The sequence below is a fragment of the Tetrao urogallus genome (assembly GCF_951394365.1).
Source record: "Tetrao urogallus genome assembly, chromosome: 2".
NCBI lineage: Eukaryota > Metazoa > Chordata > Aves > Galliformes > Phasianidae > Tetrao > Tetrao urogallus.
Window position 1 is genome coordinate 49,086,429 of NC_136814.1, and position 18,551 is coordinate 49,104,979.

The following is an 18,551-nucleotide window of genomic DNA, read 5'->3' on the forward strand; positions in this document are numbered from 1 at the left end:
TTCCAGAGTGTTTTAAGCAAAATAACACTGTTCATTGATTATTTGAGTGCTAAAATTTCACTCAAAGCAATTATATTTCCTATCTGTATTTTTTAACTATACTGAAGGGAATAATTTTATTTTATTTTTTCTACAGATTCAGGTCACAGGTGTGTTAGTAGTTAATGTAGTAGTAGTTAAGTAGTTGATGGAACCATTCATTTGAATATAAAAGCTATTACAGAAGATCCAGATATTTTGCACCAAAGGCTTAGGCCATCATAGAGACTTGAGTAGTTCCTTGGAGAAACGGTTAGTACTCTAGACCCTCAGTCCACGGTTTGGATTTTGAATGTCTAATTTCAAATCTCAGCAGAATTTAAGGATTTTTTATGCTGCCCTCTAGAGGAACCTCAAGGCACCGGTGAAATGGGCTGACAGGGACCCATAGCATAATGCAAAAGTTTTTAGGTAGACAATCCATACCTAGTAGACCTTATGCAAATTTAACACTGTAAGTGGCTGATTGACTGCTAGTGTATGTAGCCATATGTCACAGCACTTTTTCTGGCTAAATCTTTTTAAAAGATGACTGTCGGTTTTCATTAAAATCCACCTGGAACCGTTTGAAAAGCAGACAAAAGACTGACAGTAGACAAATGTTGTTAAGGAGATGAAAGGTAGGAAGAATATATGTATGATTCTGGTTTTCAAAATGACATTATCTCCCATTATTACAAATATTGACACAAATATTACTCAAAGGAAAGGGAAAGAAAGTACAATATGTTCTGAAAAAATATATTTAGGGGAATAAAAAAGGAAAATTGCCTTCTGTTTATATCTGACTTCCATGAAACTTGGTTTTTCTGAACACTCATTAATTCCTGTACTGAATAACCTTGAAACACATGAAAAATCATTTCTGTCAAATTGCCTAAAAAATTCTTGACAACCAGTGAGCAGTGCTTTCACTGAACTTTGTGAACAATAATAAAACTGTCTCCTCATTCATCTGCTGTTTCCTGTTTTGTTTTTTTTTTCTCAGAACTGGACTGCAAACTTTGTCCAGAACTGATGTCTCTAATTTACTATAATAACATAAATAATAATTATCTAGAGGAAAATCTGCTTTCCTGTATCAACTGGGAAAAGGAGTCTGACAAACAGAATAAGCCAAGAGTAGTGTCACAGAAAAGTGGAAACTCAAACAAGCAAGTTTAAGGTTTAAGGCACAGTGAAAACCAAAAATGAACAGGCAATCCTGTTTAGAAATAACAAGTATTTCAAACTCATGTGCATAATGAATCCTCTGTATATATATCACTCCTTCCCTCCCTCAGGCAGATTGTCTTCATCCATGGAATAAGGAACAGAAATACTCATGTAACAAACATTCAGTCTTTATCTCTTTTTCTGACTTGAGAAGGGCATGTATTTTAAAATCAGAACTTTAAAGCAAGCCCACGTTTTGTTCTGAAAGCTAGTCTTTAACCTCACTTTGGAAAGGCATTCTTCTTCCTGTAACCAAAGACATATTGGAACTGAGCCATTACGTTTCCTTTTTCATCCACTAAATACAAATAGAATAAGATAGATTTCATTGCCCTCAGCATGCCCTCCTAACACTTCCAGCTTTGCATAAGGACTGTGATTATAATCAGATCTCATTCTTCAGGGCTTCAGATGATCAGCTGTAAGAGTCAGGGCCATAATTTGACTTGTAAATTGTCTTCTTCCTCTACATATTCATCCTTTCTTTTGAAGCAATTGACTGCAGCTGGCTATTGAGTGAGGGGTACTGTTACTTCAAGGTGGCACAATGCTTGAAGGTGCTTAACTGGTGTGTTTGATTAAGGACTGGAAATCATTCTGACAACACGGTTTAGGATCAGGAAGGAATTATCCAAAGAAATTCCTCCAAAAGGAATTATTTATTCAAGTCTGATCAAAGTCTGACTTTTTTGACAGATGAAAATTGGACAAATGGAGACATAACTGATATGATGTTAAGGCAGTTGTGGAGAAAGTGGGGATTTCTGTGTTAGCTTTGAACTCTTCTCCTGAAACATTCTGTTATTTTAAGTAACTTTGAAAAAGACAAAAATATCTGCTTTGGTAAACAATGAGATTGTTGAACTGCTTACATCTCTCAAGTATTGTATGATGAGACTACCTATCATAAGTTATTACACTGTGCTTTGTGAGATCTACCCACCCTTTTATCATATTAAGTATACTGCTACACTCCTCCTCCAGTGTTCTGAAATGCTGAAACCATTCCAGGGCTCTCTTTTCAAGCATATATACAGATAGACTTCTGAGTCAAGGACAAATTAATCACATAATGAAGGACACTTTAATAATGCAATATACAATTCTGAGTGAGTGGTAACATATTTCTTACTATTTGTCCCACATGTCCAACACTGCAGTTTCAAAAACATTTATGTAACAGCTGCTCAATTTTTTAATGATAGTAGCTGTCAGAAAGAACTAAAATTGAAAAAAAAAAAAAAAATAGAAAGAGAAAAGGGGGAAGAAATTCCTATAATTTAATTATTAGATTTCCACGGAGAGAGAGTCTCAGAAGGGATATGAGCAGAAATCTTAAAATCACTGATTTTGCAGTAATCTTTTTCATCATTATTTATCAAATCTTTATCAGTGTATCTAAAGTCTAAGAGGAAGAGAAGGCAGTTGTACTTACTTTTGGAACTAGATATGAGAAGTAAGAAAGCCTCTAGACTTCCTAAAGGGAAGTTGAGAATATCCAGACATGATTGTGAATATTTTGGGTCCTGTTAGAAAGTCACAAATGGATGTTGAAAGCAAAGCAGCATTCAGAGTTAAAATGAAGTCAGGAAATAGGAAAGAACAAGTTCTGTAGAAATGCTGTGAGACAGTGGGTGAAGAGTGCCATGGCTTCATGGAGGAGCCCCAAAACTAGTTGAAAACAGTAAAAGTGGAGATGAAAGAGATTCATGCACAAAAGTTATGCCCATGCTTAGGGCTTGAATGGGATGTTTCAATCCCATAAGGTGTCTAGATCTCTTTGAAGATGTGGTTGTCTGCCAGTGTTATTTACCTCAGATAACTTGGATAAGGAAGAAGGAATTCTCAACTGATTTCAAGTACAATAAAATAAAAATCCTTAAGCCACAGAAATGTTAGAATCCTAATTAAATTTGACATTAGACAGATTGGTCCTTTTCTTATTGTTAGATAAAAAACTCCAGTGGAATCTGTGGAAGGCAAACATAGACAGCTGTTCCAAGATAAGAAGACATTGAAAATCTCTGCAGATAATTAGGTTGAAAGGGTATTGTTGGCGATTCATGAGAACATCAATAGAAATCAAACTAAATAAGAATTTTCCACCAAAAGAATGTTTGGAATACCAGTATACTAACTACAGTAGTCAGAGAAGTTTATAATGTCAGAAGTTAATGGCATGCAAAAAAAATGATAAGTTTAGATAGAATAAAGAATGTAAAATGTATGTTTAATACAAGCAGGCTCACTGAGCACCTGTATTTATTTATTTTCTTACTGAACTAGACTATTCTCAGAGTAGTTTTACTGTACTATAAACACTGACAATAGTAACTGATGCATATTTCACAATTTTAAAATGGCAATTCTGTTCTAAAAGGTAATTTTATTTATGTGCCTTCTAGTCCAGAGTTGTGGTCCTTTTATACAAGCAGTTGCATCTTTTTAGCATTCCGAAATCTATCTTTATAATATTCATCTTTTTTCCATTATTTTTAACTCTTGGTATGCCTCCTAAATCTTCAGATAAGTAAGCCCAAAGTCTCAAGAAAAACTTAATTTATTGGTCATACACACAGCAGACAATTACCTCAGGAGCATCCACTGAATCCCACACAGAACTTGCACATCAAGAAACTGAGACATTGGATGACCACAGTAGATTAATTTTGTTGTACTGATTTAATAACACTGGAAAATGCTTTTAAAGCTTTAAAATCTTGCTATTCATATTGGTTATCTAAATGTGCTATATGTTAACATATTCTTTAGAAATTCCTCAAATTCTGTTTGGTTCTACTGACATGCAAACTTGGGTCCATGCCTCAAATTTTTCTACTGTAAAAATTAAGCGAGGAAAATATTCCATGCTTCACTTCTTGTGAGGTCTTCTGGTACATTTTTCAAGCTGCATTTTCATCCTTATACAGCAGAGTTAGCTCTCTCATGACCTAGCCTTCAAGAAAATATTACAGTTTATGTAAAGAAATATACAGTTTATAGAAAGAGAATTGGAGATTACTTTCCCTATGATTTTTCTTATAAAATTTGCTAGGAATATGTTCAGGTAAATAAACAGTGCTCTGGGCTTTCTGTTTTTTCTCCTGAGTGAGTGAGTGCATCTGGCTGCTAGGTGGGAGGGAGAACATTCAAACCTGTCTTGGGGGAGGGAACTTCTCTGGCACCATGCACATTTTGCAGGTGCAATGGAAAAAGTCAGGGCTGCCTTGCTCCAAGTCTTCTTCTGCTGCCTGATTTTAAGTACGTAGCTCTTCCCTTGTTTCTTTTCCGCATAGTGTTACACTGCACATTCTAACTGTGAAGCCTCCTATTCCCAAAAAGGAACAAAAAACATACTCTCTACACTTTTACTTTTGGAAGTATAGTCTTTAAAAGTCACTAAATTAGGCATTACTTTTACTACGTATCTTGCTGCAATGCAACATATTTGGGTGATGTTTTTACACCTAAGTAATTCCTTTCCCTCTCTTAGACAATGTTCCACACCTTTTCCATGAACTATTAATCTGAGACTGCACATTTTAGGTTAACTAGTCAGCTTGTTTTTCAAGTGTATTCACTTAGTTCCTAACATCCTCTAACTTGGATTTGTTTTCTCATTTTTCAGAATTCAGAAAGTCTTGTCAAAACAGAATATCACAGTAACAAGCAGCTTCTGTACCACGAGCTACTAATAGAATTCACAAATCACCTCTAAGAAAACATTATTTCAGAAGTCAGATGTATTATGTTTATTTACTTGAACAGTTATAAATAACAAATATTGCATTTAGCAAGCAAATCAATAAAACACTATTTCTTTTGAGCTAATCCCTAAGTAAAAAATCACAGCCAAAACCAATCTTAATCTCATAATGCAGTCAGAAGCACATTGCCCTGAAGGCACTGGAAATTTTTGCAATTCCTCCGGATGAAGAGAAGGTAAGAGGAATGTGTGTCTTTACTGGTGCTTACAAAATACTATTACCAGGAACTAGCAAAATATATCTTATTGCACACATAAAATTATTATGATTTGGTAATGTAAGGTTAACCATTAAAATCCAGCTAGTCTTAGTGACCTTTATATCTTGTTCCAAGTAAAATACTTATCAGTAATAATTCAAGTATAAGCAACACCCTCCATTACTTAAATACAGTACATATGGCACTGCTTAGGAAGTTATTTCTTCAGCAGATGTGTTATTGCATTGCCTGATGGCCATGAATGTCAGTAAACAACAGGGAGAGATGTAAAATGTGCCATTCATCTTACTAACCTTCAGCTAGGAAATGGCAAAATGGAAATTTTCATCTGTTTTCTTATTGTCTGAATGTCTGTTTATGCTAATTCAGTGCTTGGTACTTTAGGTAGAACCTAAAAATTATTTATTTTCAATATTGTTTTGACAATCACATGAGCTCTAAAAATTTCCTTAAAATGAGTAAAGGCTTATTCAAATGGCTGCCTGCAGTGGTCTCCCAGGGAGTGCCTGGGATCCTGTATTACCCAAGTAAACAGCTTATGATGAGCTCCAAGTTTCCACACTGCCTACACGCTCTTTCCCATCTTGTCTTGTCTGCAATTGGAGGTTCTGTTGGATAAAAGCTGGACATGAGCCAGAAGTACGTGTCTGTATTCTGGAAGGCCAACAGCATCTTGAGCTGCATAAAAAGAGGGATGGCCAGCAGGGAGAGGGAGGTGATTGTTCCCCTCTGCTCTACCCTCATAAAGCCTCATCCAGGCCTGGGGCCCCTAGCATGATGTGAAGCTGTTGGAACAGCCCCAGAGGAGGGTCATCAAGCTGATCAAAAGGCTGGAGCACCTCTCCTATGAAGAAGGGCTGAAAATAGAAGGATTTACAAGACCTCATTTTGGCATTCCAGTACTTTCAGGGAGCTTATAACTGAGAAGGAGATTGACTTTTTACGCAGATAGTGATAGAACAAGGGGAAATGGCTTTAAACTAAAAGAGGGGAGATTTAGGTTAGATGTTAGAAAGAAATTTTTTACTCAGAGGGTGGTGAGACACTGGCACAGGCTGTCCAGAGAAGCAGTGAATACCCCATCCCTGGAAGTGTTCAATGGCAGGTGGAATTAGACCCGAGGCAGTCCAGATCCAGTGGTTGGCAATATTGCCCATAGTAGGGGCATGGGTAAGAGGTGATCTTTAAAGACTTTTCCAACTCAAAACATTTTATGATTCTATGAATCTATGAAATGTTTGTTTCTTTTGTCACCGTGGAAAATGGAACACAGAAGGCAACCAGCATCGGACTCATTCTTATAGGCAGTATTGACGCAAAAACTCTAGTCCTGATCAGGATGAACTGAACTAATCCTTGAGAAGGTCTTAGGAGTTATGAGAGCTGTGATGTGCCTATGTTGCCCTTGACTGCTTTCCTCACTGCACCATCTGGAAGCTTCAGTCATTAGTTGTGTCTGCTTGAGCAGCTGCAAGCCAGACCTCCATCTCCAGTGGAATCTCCGCACGAACAGTGGCTGTTCAGAGAAAAGTCTCCAGAAAATATCTCACCCTCATTTGATGGCTTTGGGATGTTCTCTCCTGCATGTGATATTTCTATGAAACTGTTCTTAGTGCACATCATCCCTCGTGCTGGAGAGCTGGGCTGAGGTAGATTCCTCCAACCAGATCCAGGAGGGATAGACTCTCCTCGATCAGCGAATGAAAAGCCTTCTACACGCTCCTTTCCTCCTCAGCTCTTGGATGGCCATAACTTCTGAGATTTCTTCTGTTGCCCAGGAACAGACTTACAGACAAGGACAGGTTGCTAAGATATATCATCAGATGCAAACAGGACTACATGCCTTAGAAGACAGTCTTTCCTCACAGCTCACAAGCATGTAACAACAGCAGTCTGATCAGAACCTATGAAGTTTAATACTGTCCTGGTTTTACACCAACCTATTTTCATGTAGTCAAGAGACACGCCATACAGAAAAAGCAAAAAATGCTCTGTGAATTCTAGCCTTGATTTTGCAGCTGGTACTAACAAGCATAATGATGTGTACTTACATTAAAATAAGAAAGTATTTTTGGGTGAAAATCATGCACAGCTGTTTCATAGGTGGCAAGATGTCCACTGGCATGAAAATTAACAATGGCACAAATTTTTCCAAACAAGCTCAATATAAATCTCCCTTTAAATTATAGTGAAAGCTTTACAGTGTGCAATATTCTGGATAAGAGAAACAGCCTGGGAGAAGATAGGCTTATCCCTGCCTCTAGCTTTTCAGTTCCAGTGTGCTCTGAAGCAGGTCTTGATGTTTTAACCAGGATTAATATTATCCTGATAAAACTGGTGGGAGTTTTCCCACTGATTTCAGACAACGAAAAAAAAAGAGACATCCCAGACTCTCAGGCAGATGCTTCTTTATAGAAGGGAAAACAGCACGGAGATGTAAAATGGCAACGGCAAAGCAATCACTATGAATATGCCAAAGGGATGGATGTATGAAGTTACTGATTTGCATTCCCCATAAAACATGGAATAATTCAAATTAGCAAATTACTTCTACTCTTCTAGTCATGATACAGAAAGACTCATCACACTCACTATAAAGTAAATCTCTGGAATAAATGGAGTGCAAGGAAACAGTCTTGTTAGGCTGAAATATTTTATGGCAGAATATAGCCTCAGTATGGTGATTATCATTTAGTGCTGATTACTTTAATTTCAATCAATATCTTTCAGGCATTTCCAAGAAGGAAAAAGTGGAAAGAATCTCCATCTTAAAATATTTGCTGACAAGTTTTTTTGTTTGTTTGCTTATTTATTGAAATTGTTTTTGTTTACCTATAGGATTTCTTTTTGCTTGTTTATTTATTTTGTTGCTGTTATCTGAACAGAGTACCTCTCTAGGCAGAAACTGAAGTTACACAGCAAAACTTATGCTTTGAATTAAATGACCTGTGCAGATTTAATGATTTAATGGAATTAGAATAAACATAAGACATTTTCTAAAACCTCTAGTTTAGATTAATGGCTTTGAACAGTTCTATGATGCTATACTACATGAAAAATCAAAGACCTTTCCAATGAGGACATTGTTTTCACCATAGTCCTTCTGACAATGACAAGTTGAAGAACTCAGGAGATCAGGAATGAATGCTGATGCACATTGCATGGCTTTCACACACTAGAGTGTAAGTAAACAAGCATAATTTTTAAAGGAAAACATAGGATGAAGTGGAAGCTGAACAATAGGAAATGTAGCTACTCATTTACTTTTAATGTGAAGCATGAATCGAAAGCTTACATGGGATCATGAGGTTCAATAAATCCAATTGCAAGACCTTGCACCTGGATTGTGACAAGTTCCATTATCAGTAGAAGCTGGAGGGTGTAGGAATGGAGCACAGTCCTGCCAAAAGGCCACGGGGTTACTGGTGGATGGGAAGCTGGACATGAACCAGCAGTTTGCCCTTGCAGCCCAGAAAGCCAACCGTATCCTGGGCTGCATCAAAAGAAGCTTGGCCAGCGGGGTGAGGGAGGTGAATCCCGCCCCTCTGCTCTGTGCTGGTGAGACCTCACCTGGAGTACTCCATCCAGATATGGAGTCCTCAGTACAGGAGAGACACAGACCTGTTGGAGGGCATCCAGAGGAGAGCCACAAAAATGATCCAAAGAATAGAACACCTTTTCTACGAGGACAGGCTGAGGGAGCTGGGTCTGTCTAGATGGGAATGATGTGCCACTTCTGACAGATGTAATTGCAGTACATCTGTAGTAGCAAACTACAGTAATTTATCAGAATTAGAGCTGTGCTGTGGTGTGTGTATCTTTCTTCCACCTCCTTGAGGGGTATGTGCAGAAAGCATCTCAGCACTCTCTTAAACTGTTTTGTTTTCAGAAGAATAAAAAGTAAGTCAGAGAATGTACAGCAGAGCTGTTCATGGAGTACAAGAAAAGCTGAAGGATGCATAAGCATTATTTCTGTTCTAAACTATTTCCTGCAAATGGTGAAAAATTCACATATCATGCCCAAAAATACATCAGAGAGTGAGGAAGTCAAACAAAAACCCACAGAAGATGGTCTGAGCACTACGTTGTCAAAAAAGAGTCATGTAAAAATGTTTAGGGTGATTGGAGATATCATTATCTTATATTCTCACAGCATGCTTTGACATTGTGAGCATATTTCAACTTAGCTCTCAAAGGGGCTGCACTTTCCCATAGAGTATACTCTTGATATTTTGTCACTGGAAATAGAAAATCAACAAGTCTCTTCCGGTTAATGAATCTGTTAGCCTAACGATAGCCATGATATTCTGTGATGCCCTCCAGAGGTGAGCGCACACTTTACAATGCTTCTTGCATGTCTTCCTACACCCTATGTTGTGTGACAAAGTCAAGATATACTTGTACCCTCCTTAGCTCTGATAGACTGCCATGCTGTAAAGATGCAGCGAGTATACTGACCAGTGGATATAAGGACTACCAGGTTTGTCTGTGGATTGACAGGCTTCACAAATTGTACATCTCCCCAGTTTTCTTTCTTTCATTTCTTCAGCCAGGCTGGTCCTTTTAAGTACCCTCACTATTACACCATTACAGTAAGCCCTGGATGAATCTCAAGGCTTTCAGAATTCAGATACGTCCCTGAATCTACACAGTGCCAAGAGAGCAAATCACTAATTAATGTTAATATATCACTCATTAATGTTAATATTGCAGAAGAGTGTCACATGGATCAGCTCTCCACATCACTCAGTCACATAATCCCAACAACTTCAGCAAATACTGCTTTTAAGTTAAGTAGCAATGACTTGACTGTGTTTTTTTCATTTGGACTGAGCATATGACTCACAGCAATCAACTTGACAAACAACATCATGTTTTCTAGCCATGAATAATTAGTGATTAAGTTTTGATTATAGATTTGTCTATCACCTGTGATTCAAGGTGTGGTTTATACCTGAGATTTTGTCACATGGTACATCTCACACGTACGTAAGAGTGTGTTAAGTAATTTGTTATTCATGCTGTGTTGTAGGCATTTTACTTACACTATGTTTTTTTTGTTTTCCAAAACTCTTTACCTTTAAAAAAGATTAAAATTCAGTACACAAATATTGTGAACTGAGGTTTGACCAAACATTTGTGACATTTTCATTTGTAATGAATACTCTCCTGATCAAAAATTGTGAATCATGTTGTCACCAAGATAGTCATTAAATTTACAAGAAGAAAACGATTTTTTTTTCTTTTCTCAGACATTCACAAGCAGTTTCTCTCTATTCTTTTTAAGCTGATTTTTGGTTCAAAATTTTTTTTTGAAGAAGAGACCTTTTTTTTTTTCTTCAGAACATGTAATTCTTACTTCAAGATTATTTCAAAGCTAAGAGTAAATTTTCTTTTTTCTATATAAAGCACAATATTTTCTATTTCTTACTCATCACTATTTTCAGGACATTCCAATAAAATCTTAATATTTTTCTACTATCACTTGAAATTAGCTTTTCTCGGTTATTATTTCACAGTTTTAATGAGGTGATAATGCTTCTTTGTATAATTCAAGAACCAGCTGCATTCTTCTTGTCCTTGTTGCAGTAGCTTGATGTTAATTCAGTCATTTCTTTTGATGTGAGAAGAGCTGTATTTGAAATTTGCTAATTTATTGTGCATTACCTGTCTGTTGTGACATAGCAAATTTGGATGACTGCTACTTCAAAATGAGTGCAGTACACTCTCACACCTTTTGTCCCATCTAAATTTCCTCTTACCAAATCTCATTTAAGTGATAATAGTGATTTATCTTCCATTATACACACACAAACTTACAGAGAGAGAGAGAGAAAGGGAGATTAACCATTTGTTTTCTTTCTTTCTCTCGATCTTAGGAAATTCCAAACCATTAAAGGCAGAAGCCAGGAAGGTATGCAAACAAAATTCATAAAAATTGTAATTTTGATTAAATGAAAGAATCATGTGTAGCAGAGATAAAAGAGTTAAAATACAAGGGGCAAAGGAGAATAATAATGCTTCTCTTGTGAGGGTAATCAAGAATATTGCTTCCCGAGGGGATAAAAAATGGAGTTAATAACATATAGTGGGTGTTCCCTAAGTTTTATATCTTTTCTAACAGCCTATTTTACCTCCTTGTCTCAAAGTGAGTTAGGTTGTAATCTGCTGGTAATTCAGTGTCCGACTGACAGTGTCTCTGAAATGAAGAACTTTTCAGTGTAATGAAAGGTAGTACAATCAGATATCTATCAAGGAGATAACAGAATAAATTCTTTGTACTTCACTCTTCTCTGAAACATGTGTTTGAGTAGGGTTTAGAGGTGGGATTTCTGAAAGCTTTGCTCTGTTATTAACTATTATTTTCCAGACTGTGGTTCAAATTGATTCTATGAATTGGCCAGAAGGAGAATAAAGGGACATATCTGAACTATGAGGTTTGAAGGAATATGAAAATTTACCAAGACTTCTTGAATTTAATTTTTTTCCTTTTCCTTTTTCTTTTCCTTTTCCTTTTCCTTTTCCTTTTCCTTTTCCTATTCCCTTTTCCTTGCACTGTCCCTTTCCCTTCCTTTTACTTGTATTTCTCTTCCCTCCTACTTCTTAAAAAGAAAAAGAAAAATTGATTTTGCAAATGGAAGAAAATGACACACGTCATGGAAAATGAATGGAAAATTTTTTAAAAAATCTTAAATTGTATTTTTAATATTAAATTTAAATTATTTAGAAAAGTGAATATTTGTAAATATAATACTTTTTTAGTGTTCAGTTACAAAAATTACTTTCACATTCTGCTGAAATGTTAGTTTTTGGAGATTAGAAAAATGCAAATGAACTTATTTGCAGTATATTCTACCTTTTGAGTCTAGCTGGATTAGAAAAGGAGGCATGAATTTGGGATTGTGTTTTACATATCCTGGTGTTCAGCACATGAACATATCTGAGTGTTATGGGTATTAGGTTTAATGTTCAATGATTGTGAATAGAGTCTATGTGGGTTGAGTTTTGTCCATATATACCTATACAGGTTATTGGGTCTACCTCAGGCCCGTGCACTATCTGAGAGTGATACTGTACACAGCCCAAAACTGTAATAGTTTGGATAAGCAGCAAGCAATGCTTGAGTTTGCTCTCTGTCCCTGTTTAATCTAGAAGTAGTCACGAAAACTGACAGCATTTCTAAAATGAGATTCATCCCAAGATCTATGGGAAGAAGGTGGTAGGGTAAAGGCTTCCCATTTCAGGTAGCAGAAAATACAGTGGTGAATGCATGTATTAGTGATCTGCAGGGCAGTGCCAAAGGATGCTTCCATTTAAAAATCAACTTTTGCATCTTCGGCAGCTATGCTGCTATGTGTCTGCACACCCAGCTACCCATGGCTAGCAGTCAATATTGCGTACTTCAGACATCTGAGTTTTGTTTCATTTGCAGCAACACTGTTTCATTTGCAGCAGCACTGTTTCCTCATACAAACTGCGTAGGATCTTTCAGTAGAATTTGAACCTTTTATCATTTGGGACTGAGTGCATACTGAAGATCTGTTTTCTCATGAGGTGAAAACAGATGTGTTTGTTTGTTGTTTTTGGGTGGATTTTTTAGGTGCTATTAATAAAATAATTTTAACGTATTTTGATAATTTGTTTTAGGATTTAAATAGCTCAGAAAAAATGTTTTAATTTGCTTTTTTTTTTTTTTTTTTTTTTGAGGTTACTATGATCATATCTTATCTCTGTTTCAATGTTTTTTTTGTTTTTTGTTTTTTTTTTTTTTTTACCTTGTACATTTTTTCCTCCAAATTACCAACCAGCATGTGTCTCTGAGACACATCTTTACAATCAGAAAGGTTTCATTCTCTTACCGTGGCAATTATGTTGATTATTTCTATGTGTAGACAGACTCAGTCATGCTAATGCATTTAATTACTTCTGTCGCATTAAAATGGTTGGGAGGGATTTGCCTAGGCACTAGCTGTGCCATTTGTCACAGCTGCCTGTAGGATATGAATTATTGGACAGTCTGATTAGTATGATGATTAATGCCTAGAAGAATACTCTGCCAGGCGCCAGAAAGCCTTTGTATTTTATTTATTAAAATATTCAGAGAAAATTGAAAATGCTAGCATACTTGCTTTAGAATACAATTCAAGTGCTCTCCAAGATGTCTTGAAAACAGGTGAGCACTCAACACGAGAGCTATCCATTTGTCAGAAGCCGTGTACCTTAGAGTGGTAAAAAAAGCTGCTAAAGGAACTGTAGAATAGATTTAATCATGCTTTGACCCAAAAACTGGGTAGAAGAGAGATTTTCAAAGAAAGAAGTAAAAAATTAATAGAGATAAATGAAAGATTGCATTGTGGGATGACGATCTTGATGACATCAAGAGTAGCATAGGATGATTCTGTTGGAGAGGTTGTTGGAAGAGCTACTGCCTCTGGTTTTAGTTTCAGGAGCACCTGATCACACCTGTCCTCTTCTGGGGTAACTCTCCAAGAGAAAGCAGTGCCAAATCCAGTTGTAAAGTAGGTAGAATGCAAGAGGAAACCAGTTCCAAACTGTTCTTGGGAAAATATGCACAGAAACTAAAAATGAACAGTCTACAGTCTACATCTGAAATATAAAACTGGCTTAAAATAATTCAGAAAGCAAACCATGATTATTGAAATGAGAGTTCAAACATAGTGAAAAGTCTGGATCAAATAATTAGTCTAGAGAAGGAAAAAGGAAAAAAATAAAAAAGAAGAGATAGTAATCACAACGGGTGGCTGAATTTTGTGGCTGTGGAGTTTTTTACTTGTGACACTTTCCACAAAAATGTATGCAAAATTTAACAGAAATAACATTATTTGAAATTGTATTTTGGAAGACTAACAAAATATCAAGGTTTCTTGTGTCACTCTTACAACATTAAAATTTAATAGAGTTGACTCACCCCATCTATGAGTACTGATATTACAGATGAATAAATAAATAAAAATGAATGTCAGGAAGAAGAATTATGACAGCCTAGAAGAATATAGCAGATAAACTGACAATCTAGGAAAAAAAGTGCCCAGAAGTCCCCACAAAGAAAAGAATGATACAGCATAAGAATGGTGATCTACAATGTTGTTTGGAATTGCAGAGTAACGTACTTTTTCTTCAGGGAAAAAGTGACATTTTTACTAATGTTACTGTCAAAAAGAGCTATTGTGATTATCATCTGATATCTTCTGTATTTTATATGTAGTTTCTTGTCCTGTAAAATAATAGATTTCTGCTTTGCAAGCAGATTCATTCCAATAACAATTTTAAATAACCTAGGAGAAATGCCTTGCCTCTTCTCCCTGAGGATTATGAAATATTCAGAAAGGAAGTAAAACTTGCAGTTGTTTAAGAAATGAACCTGTGTTAAGATCCTATTATTTTGCTAATTATTATACTAAGATTCTAAAATACTTTACTACAGGAAAAGATCTTGGTGACTGAAGATCTACCAGTCCATAGGCCCAGAGACACCTACAAGGTACTGAGAGACTGCCATCCATAGAAAAAAAGAACAACCTGAAAGAGAACTCAATGTATGTAAGAGGATTTACAAACGTGTTTTATCCTCTAAAACTAAGTGAAGGACAAGTCCCAGCTGCGACTGTTGCAGAGTCTATATAGAAGCACTGAAGTTGTGAGCAGATAGCTTACCTGGTGTACAAGAGCTATCAGGAGCAGAGAATGAGGCAGAAGTCTTTCACCATCTGCTACCTGCAGCAGCTACTCCTACAGTACGTTCTGCTTGTTCAGGGCCCCATCCAACCTGGCCTTAAACACCTCCAGGGATGGGGCATCCACAGGTTTTCATCAACCAAAACTCCTAAGTCCTTCCCCACACGGCTGCACTCAAAGAGTTCTCCCAGTTTGTACGCATTCATTAAAATAACAGCATAAATATTTTACCACTAGTTTTATTCATCTTGCTAACTTTCAGACAATAGTTTCAGTCTCTTTTCTTTTAAGAGAAAATTTTAAAAGAGTGAGCCATGTCTAATAGCAGATGAAAACGGAAATATTCTTCCATTTGTTTCTATGTTTCACTATCTAGATTCAGAGCATTGAAACCAAGAAAAAAAAGTTTATCATGTCATTTTTTAGAGGTATCAAAAAAGATGTGAAAAGCAAGCTGTCAAAAGTAGTAGAAATCTGTTGGTTGGAAAGATTTTTCTTTCTTTTCCCTGGAAATACTTAAAAAACTGAGCAAGAATCTAGACTTATTCAATGAGGGAGGAGGGAGGAACTGAAGATATTTGGGGATGTGGACAAAAGCAGAAGGAGACATCTCTATTGTTTAGACACACCAGTGTCATGCTAGTTCCTCATCCAATTTCATTCCTTAACAGGGAAGATTTCAAAGATCTGCTCCTAAACTCAGAGTCATAAGTATGATTACACTGAGCTAGTTTGTGTAGCTACTGGGCCATGAACAACAGAGATGTGTATAGAAACACTTTCTTTAGCACCAATCCCACAGCTACATAGCTAAAGGTATTTTTCTGGGGAAGTACATGTACTCACTAGTCTAGAAATGCTACCATGATGAGATGCTATAACTTTGTTCTTCATGCCCTTTACATATCACTGAAGGAAGTCAAACTCCTCCAACCAAGATGATTGTCAAAAGACAAAATTCTGCACATGAACTTAATAAAATCTGCAATCAGAGCCCAAAAGCTCTTATTCTTACTGAGTTGTACCACATTTTCTGCAATCCAAATCAAATTCCTCTCACAAGATGTAGGTGTTGACAGCATAAGGAATTGGACTACATTTCCACAGAGTTACAGAGATAAGAACCTCAATGTGTTGGCCTTTGATTTATTTATATTACCTGGAGAATTTGGAAAAAAAAAAACAACTTGTATCTATTTGAAGTAAAGCTGTCCAGTACAAACAAATCAAAATACCCCTCCTTCTTCCCCACTGGGAACAAACTCTTATTATCTTAAATGTTTTCCCTGCTGATGAATTTCTGGATGTCACTAACTGTAAACACAATATAACATTGTCTTCTGACTTCTAAATAATCCTTTTTATCCCTCTAAGTTATACAATTCAAATTTCTGTCAATTCATTAAGTAACTATTGCAGAAAAAAAAAAGAAAAAAATATGAAGTCTTGTGACAGACTACAAATAAAAGAATTCCAAGACCAGTTCTACTGAAAAATTTTATTCCTTAGACAGGAACAACCATGGCATAATTTAGCCCCAGGAGTATAGATCCTGTCAAACATTAGAAAACAAAACAAGAAATAGCTTTTACAATAATTTTCACCAAATGTTTTATGGAAATATTTCAAAATTAGAAACATTTTGAAAATCTCTTTCTCTAAATTATCTGAAGTACTTTAATTTTATAGGGTGAGAATGAAATGACAGTTACTGCTCATTCTGTGCTTCTGATAGAACCCAGCTGTTCCACAACAGCAGGGAATATGACTTATGGCATCTGATTGTGGCCAAGTGATTTTTTGCAATCTGAAACCTTTTTCACCAGAAAAAAAAATAATAGAGGTGGTAGCTGGGCTCCTGGAGTGAATATTGGCACATGCTGACATGCTTTATCACTTAATTTTTTTCTGCCAATTTTCAAAGGCTTCCAGCTATAGTTCATGTTCCTTTTTTTAATTTTTCAGTCTTCAAATCACAGCAACTACTTGAAACATGGATCACAAGAAGACTATTCTGTTCATTCTCTACCTCTGAAGAAAAATAGATGTGCTCTGGAAAAGAAGACTTTGCTTTAAGTATAATTTTCACATTTTGTGTCTAAGAGCAAGGTAATACCAGCACTATTTTTTCTTCATTTGGAATTTGTCGAGGTCTTTCTTTTAGTTATTTCCTAGATATTTTGCTCTGTAATAATCTCTCGATTACAGAGGAGAAAAAAAAATATAAAGGAAAAAGCTGTTCTGATAGGAAACCTTCAATGCAATGTTTGTCAGAAAATCAGAAATTTTCTCTGGAACTGATAAACACAGGAACATCCAACTTCTGATGTAACTTCAAATGTTTGAATCTTCCCAGAAAGACCATTTACATATAGTGTGTAAAAATGCAATTAGTCAACAAGACATTATGATCTCCTTGATGGGTCCACTCACATGGACATGTGGGTCCATTCAGCAGTACAGCAGATGATACCAAGTGTAGAAAGCTCCAGGAGGAACCATCAGGGATGAACTTCATAGAACTACTCCATGACTGTGTTGTCAGCCTTGACAACTGCAGATGTCAAGAGAATAAAAGTTATATGTTGAAAATAGATGTTCTTATTTCTTAAAAAATCTATTCTGGTAAAAAGTTTGCATATTCATTAATTCAGAATCTTTCCTAATCACAAACGTTTGCTGCTCTTTATCTCTCTCAGAATATCTCTTCTTGACTCTAGGGCAATTTAATGTTGTGTAGAGCATTATTTGCTGTCGTGTATGAAAAAGTTACATATAAAACAAAATATCATTTCCATTTAATACAGAGAGCTCTTTTTCTTCACCAAATAATGTAGATTACTGTTGCAACAAACAGGGGAATGACAAGGCACTAACTTCATTGTTAGTCATTTCTGTAGGAGATTGGATTTGTACCAAGCAGAACAGAGAACAGAAACATTTGATAGTTTTTGAAGTTCAATCCATCTGCTCACAAAGACAAAAAAAAAAATGTGTTAAAAACAATTATCTTAACTAATAATTCATTCTCAGAAAAAAGCCTCACAGTGATCGAGGCAGCCTGCCATGCAGAGAAAGTAAATACTTGAACACAGAAATAACTGAAAACTGAGTATGAAAAACAAAATGTGTGAAGTTATCTTTCCTGTGGAGAATGTAGAGTTTTTCTTATTGTTCATTTCTCACAAAGAAACTTAATTCCACTGGGAGAAACAGTACCTGTAGAAAGAGACTTCCATTAAGAAATTTCCTTTCTTATGAATGAATTAACAAACAAAAAAAAAGCTGAATATAAAGTATCCAAGAGCTTCAAAACCCTGGATGAAGCATACTTACCTGACTCTTCCCCGAGTACCTCAAAACTTTTAAATAGAAGAGACAAAATGTTTCTTCTTAGGGCAGGTCAAATATGTGAGTTCCTTCCTTATTAAAATATTACTCCTTAATAATTAAAATATTCCTTATTCCTTATCGAATCATAGAATCGCTCAGATTGGAAAAGACCTTAAAGATCATTGAGTCCAACCACGACCTAACCATCCTACCCTAAAGAACTTTTAGACCATATTTGAAGTAACAGTAAGATTCAGAAAGGAAGAGATATAGAAAATAAT